Genomic DNA, 6,145 nt, shown 5'->3' on the forward strand with positions numbered 1-6,145 from the left:
TCACCTACACAGTGGAATTAATCCTACTGTGACAACTTCACGTGTCATACACGCTATTTAACCAGAAAAGCATCGCCGTTGTGTACTTGAATACGTTAAAATGACACTTAACACCATAATACCAGCTAAAGGAAGCAGAAAATATTGAAAACAGGGAAACATGTAGTAGCAGTAAGTGCACAGAACCATTGCTCAGTCATGACATCCAGTAGGTTTTACACACACACACACACACACACACACACACACTGCTGTATTAACGCTTAATAGTGGCCTAAAACTGAAAACCTAGATATTTTTTTAACGTGTAATTTCATACTCTGCTTCTCTAATTATTTGACGTTTTCATTTGGAGAAGCTCTTTCTTGAGTTACAGACGTTGGAGCTGAGTTCTTTGGCCAAATTGGTAAAAGTGACAGAATTGTGACAATTGATTGCAGCCAAACGGTTGCACCAATGTTGATATTTAGGTAGGTAATTCGTTGCAAAACTTAATGATCTTTCATTCTGGCAGTAGTAACATTTTCAGCAGCATTCATTGTTGCCTTGTAAAAGGAGCAAATCTGAAGAAAGTGCTAAAATTTCGTTTATTTTTCCCATAAAAAGTTATCCCGAGGGTTTTGAATACCGAAAACTACGAGGCTCTCAACTATATATACAAGATAAAAAATAAAATATTCTACTTCATTTTTTGAAAGCAACTTTTGTGAAGCCGTTACAGGACTATGAGCAGTCCCGTGTGCTATCGTCTACGCTGTGTGAACAAGTGATAGTAACTGTACGTGGCGGACCTCTTGAATTTGTCGGAATTGCATAGAAAAACACATTAATGGTCCTAATACAACGAAGAGCTAAAGAAACTGGTACACCTGCGTCATATTGTGTAGGACTCCCGCGAGTATGAAGAAGTACCGCAACATAACGTATCGTGGACTCGGCTAACGTCTGAAGTAGTACTGGAAGGAACTGAAACCATGAATTCTTCAGGACTTCCATAAATCCGAAATAGTACGAGAGGGTGAAGATTTCCTCTGAACAGCACGTTGCAAGACGTTCCAGATATGCTCAACAATGTTCATGTCTGGGGAGTTTGGTGGCCAGCGAAAGTGTCTAAATTCAGACGAATTACCACTCTGTAGTAATTCTGACATGTGGGGTATCGCATTGTCCTGCTGGAATTGCCCAAGTCCGTCGGAATGCACAATGGACATGAATGGATGCAGGCGATCAGACAGGATGCGCATGTACGTGTCACCTGTCAGAGTCCTATCTAGTCGTGTCTGGGGCCCATATCACTCCAGCTGCACACACCGCACACCATTACAGAGCCTCCACCAGTTTGAACATTGTCCTGCTGACACGCAGCATCCACGGATTCATGACGTTTCCTCCATACCCTTACACGTACATCAACTCGATTCAATCTGAAGTGAGACTCGTCCGACCAGACAACACGTTTCTAGTCACCAGCAGTCCAATGTCGGTGTTGACGGGCCCAGGTGAGACGTAAAGCTTTGTGTCATGCAGTCATCAAGAATATACGCGTGGGCCTTCGGTTCCTAAAGCCCATATAGATGATGTTTCGTTGAATGGTTCGCACGCTGACGCATGCTGGTGGCGCAGTATTGCAATCTCCAGCAATTTGAGGAAGGGTTGCATTTTGTTGCACGTTGAACGATTCTCTTCAGTCCTCGTTGGTCCCGTTCTCACAGGACCTTTTCCTCTCCTCAGTGATGTTGGGAATTTGATGTTTTACCGGATTCCTGATATTCACGGTACACTCGTGAAATGGTCGTACGGGAAAATCCCCACTTCATTGTTACCTCGGAGATGCTGTGTCCCATAGCTCGTGCGCCGTCTAAAACACCATGTTCAGACTCACTTAAATCTTGATAACCTGCCGTTGTAGCAGCAGTACACGATCTAACAACTGCGACAGATTCTTGTTATATAGTCGTTGCCGACCGCAGCTCTGTATTCTGCCTGTTCACACATCTGTGTATTTGAATACTCATGCCTATACCACTGCTTTCGCGCTTCATTGCATTTGTTTATCAGACCATTTTTGTTGCAGTCACTACCCAAACAAATCATTACTGATGGCAGAATAGATACCACGTTTAAACGCTGTTCCATTTAAAGAAATATGCGTCTGGGTTAGAGTGTTACTTTGTACATTAACGATGACCGTGTGTATGTATAAATTCAATTATCTCTTTAAATGTACAAATCTTATATGAATAACTGCTTTATTAAATTTTAATACTGTGCAACTTACTTTGCGTACACCTGATACACTGGTTGCTCAGCGTGTAGATTTACGCATAAACAATGGGAGTAACGATGTACATATGTGCTTAAAAAAAGAAAACAAAGAAGTATATGTGCTGCCACACAGTCCCCTCGATCGAAGGTGTTGGCTGTCAGCTAGAAGCAAAATAAAGCCGATGCACATACATACAGATTTGTATTACTGTCTACATATCCAACAGCAATTTAAATTATTTACACTTGGATTTTATTGCCAACTTCCTAATCCAATAAAACAGTCGACATTAACATATTCATGGCTTTCCAATGCATTCTTTATAGTGGATTCTTCTGATTAAAGCGGGGATGCAGACTTGTGGTAAGTGTTACGACCAATGCCTCTAATAAACTAGAATTACATAACATTATTAGTAGTGTTTGTCAAGTATTCCGTGTCCCGACCCTGTTATCAACGGTTTCTTTTCTTTTTACTGTACAACGGCTATGTTTATTTTTATGTATCAAAAAAAAAAGAAAAAGGTTCAAATGGCTCTGACCACTATGGGACTTAACATCTGAGGTCATCAGTCCCCTAGAACTTAGAACTACTTAAACCTAACTAACCTAAGGACACCAGACACATCCATTCCCGAGGCAGGATTTGAACTTGCGACCGTAGCAGTCACGCGGTTCCCGACTGAAGCGTCTAGAACCGCTCGGCCACCACGGCCGGTTATGTTTCAAACAGATTTTATTGAAAATTTTAGTTTGCTACTTCGCGCACATGATCGCGTAACCTGAGTCAGTTCTGACATCGCGGCCAGTCAGAACGCTCAACTACAGGAAGCGACATTGTTGCGGTTGTAGAGAATCGTCTTTGAATGTATCGATACTCGACCCGAAGAAGCTACGGAACGAGCCACGAGACCAATTCAACCACGCAGTCATAGTATCTGGGTACATATCGACACACGATTCTGATGAATGTATCCGTCCAATCATTGCAGTCCCTTCAGTGCGTTAACCAAAAGAGAAACGCTGTTTGTATCAAGAGAACCCTCCCTCGCCTTTGTTTAATTTCTTATCCATGTTTATACTGTCCCCACCTTAGTAATTACAAGGCGTCTGCTAAGAACAGCTTTGTATTCCAGCGTTGTCTTTCTGTTCGTCATTCTTGAAAGCTAATGTATGTAACGACCTGTCCGCCATACAAAATAGCGGGGTAGTAGAAACGAGCTGCGAGATGCTCACAGAGAAGTTAATGACGCACCTTGTCAACTCTGAAAGTAGAAGCAAAGGCTTCAGTTTCATCACACAGACACACACACGCACGGCTAGGGTACATACCAGTCTGTTTCATGACTTGTAAAGTAGTACAATGCGAGGAGCGCTTTCAACAGGGACGAAGCTCGAATTAGTGGTCGGCTAACGGCGTTCGTTTTTTGCTTCTTGCCGGCGTGCAGAGAATGGGGGGCAGTTTTTAGAGGTCCGACGAGGCGAGGTGCGGTGTCGCCGGGCACACGCTGGGCGCGCAGCATATTTAAACGGCCTGAACGCCACAAAGGCCGGGCCTGTAATCCAGCGGCGCGTAATTGGGCATTAGAATAAAAAGGCGCTTTAGCTACGGCTAATCCCGGTACCTGGCCCGGCGCATACTAAACGCCGCCCTGTGCGCACACCGCTCTGCGGCCTGCCCTGCTGTCCCCGGGAATTTTAGCGGCATCGGCGGCTTCCGGTGTCTGCGGCCGACCGACACACTGAAACCGCTCCGCGTTCGGCCGTTACTCTTTTGTACCCACAGCAACGACAATGGGTTTTTCCTTAACGCTGGTATTCTTGTTAAAACATTGCGCGTGTCGATTGGACCCTTTTTTTCCACTAACACAGTGAATACACTCTTTTGGTTCATCCCGCCTATAAAGCTGCCATCCTATAACCATATTCGGTCTTTTTATTCCCTTACCACTAAACGCCACTGCATAACATTTCCGCACTGACAAATTTAGATTCACAATGTACACTCATGTTCCGAAAACAAACAACTTGAACGAGTAGAGATAGGTCGTTCGTATTCACAAGACATGTACATTAGTATGTTCTTCAGAATTTGAACCATCTCGGCCAGCGGGTTCAAGGTAAATATATGAAGACAATAACTGTTATCGGAAGAACAGATCCCATTGATGGCCGTACATCCTCTCTAGAATAAATGATAATTAATTGAAACCCTCAGCTGCTGACAGGTGTTGACATACGTCGATGGGATATGTCAACAACACCTGTCGGCAGCTGAGGGTTTCAATTAATTATCATTTGTTCTAGAGAGGCTTCACGACCATCAATGGTATCTGTTCTTTCGAGAACAGTTACTATCTTCACATATAGTTAAGGGGGGTAGGACGTCAAACGGGCCGACTTGGAGCAGGAGAGGCACCACAGGACATTTTAATTTGCACTGTCTATACATTTACAAGTAAATTTATACAACTTTGTCAACACGACAAGGAAGGATTCAGGATTCAAACTCATAGCAATGTAAGTTCAAAAGTATAAAAAAATAAATCTTTTTTTACTTGTTAAATTTCATAATTTTTTCACTTACTATTGGCTGCATTTATTGGTATAGGTACACTTTTCTTCACAAGTAAGAGAGATTCTTCGATGAATTTTACACAGCATACAAACCATACTTACAGGTGTATGAAACTCTAGAATTTATTTAATTAATGAAAAATGAATGAGCTGTTACATTTTAAACTTCATGTTTACAAAAATACTAAAATTTTATGGTTAATTATCTCACTTTTTAGCACAGTTTTTAATAGATTTGGAAAATTCTAGAGTTTCATACACCTGAAAGTATGATTTGTATGCTGTGCAAAATTCATCGAAGAATCTATCTTACTTATGAAGAAAAGTGTACCTATATCAACGAATGCAGACAATAAGTGTAAAAATGATGACATTTCACATGTAACAAAATATATTTTGTTATATTTTTGAACTTCCACTGCTTATGAGCATGAATTCTGAACCCTTCCTGGCCATGCTGACAAAGTTTTATGAATTTATTTGTAAAAGTATAGACAGTGGAAATTAAAATGTCCTGAGGTGCCTCTCCTGTTCCAAGTCGGCCAGTTTGACGTCCTACCCCCCTTAAATGACTACCCGGCCATTGACCTTCGTCTGTGCGAATGCGCGCAGGTTGCCCGAACTCTTACGGGAATCGTCACCTTAGTGGGCGCGAATAATGAGTGGATGGGCAAAAGTATCTATTAGGAACATTACGTATGTAGATTGTGGACAGTTGAGAATGTGGGTCTCACGGGAAGGTTGCACGGGATAAGTCCCTGCAGTCGTGCTATTCATCTGTATCCTCGGTGGCTCAGATGGACAGAGCGTCTGCCATGTAAGCAGGACATCCCGGGTTCGAGTCCCGGTCGGGGCACACATTTTCAGTTGTCCCCCATCGAGGTATGTCAACAACATCTGTCGGCAGCTGAGGGTTTCACTTAATTATCATTTATTCAAGGTAAATATTCATATCGAGGTGCAATACAACTTGCCGTGCTTCTCGTTGTCTCTATAAATCGAAGGTAATGGGTCTGCATAACCATAACTTGAGCAGACACGCGAGATGCCCCGAAGGCTTCTGCGCGAACCGTACCGTCAAGTCAGTGAATTTGAAAGAGGGCTCTTTATTGGTATGCGAGAATGTGATGATCGCGTGTTTCGGTAGTGCAATGGGTGTATGCAGAATGGTTCACCGAAGGCCAAAGAACTGTTAGAGAGTAAAGTCAAGTGCTGGCACGCCAGACGGGAACGATACAGAAGAGATGGCTGTGAGAAGACGTCAGCCTCTCGTACTGTGACCGGATCTCTCTCCAGGACGAAA

The 6,145-nt window shown here is 42.9% G+C and overlaps 1 non-coding gene across 1 annotated transcript; it reads left to right on the forward strand.

The window, feature by feature from the left end:
- The first annotated feature begins 5,624 nt into the window (after positions 1–5,624).
- Trnat-ugu (transfer RNA threonine (anticodon UGU)) lies at positions 5,625–5,698 on the forward strand. Its single transcript has one exon. It is a non-coding gene; the product is annotated as a tRNA-Thr (tRNA).
- Positions 5,699–6,145: the final 447 nt, after the last annotated feature.

The sequence above is a fragment of the Schistocerca cancellata genome, chromosome 5 (genome assembly GCF_023864275.1).
Source record: "Schistocerca cancellata isolate TAMUIC-IGC-003103 chromosome 5, iqSchCanc2.1, whole genome shotgun sequence".
NCBI classification, from domain to species: domain Eukaryota; kingdom Metazoa; phylum Arthropoda; class Insecta; order Orthoptera; family Acrididae; genus Schistocerca; species Schistocerca cancellata.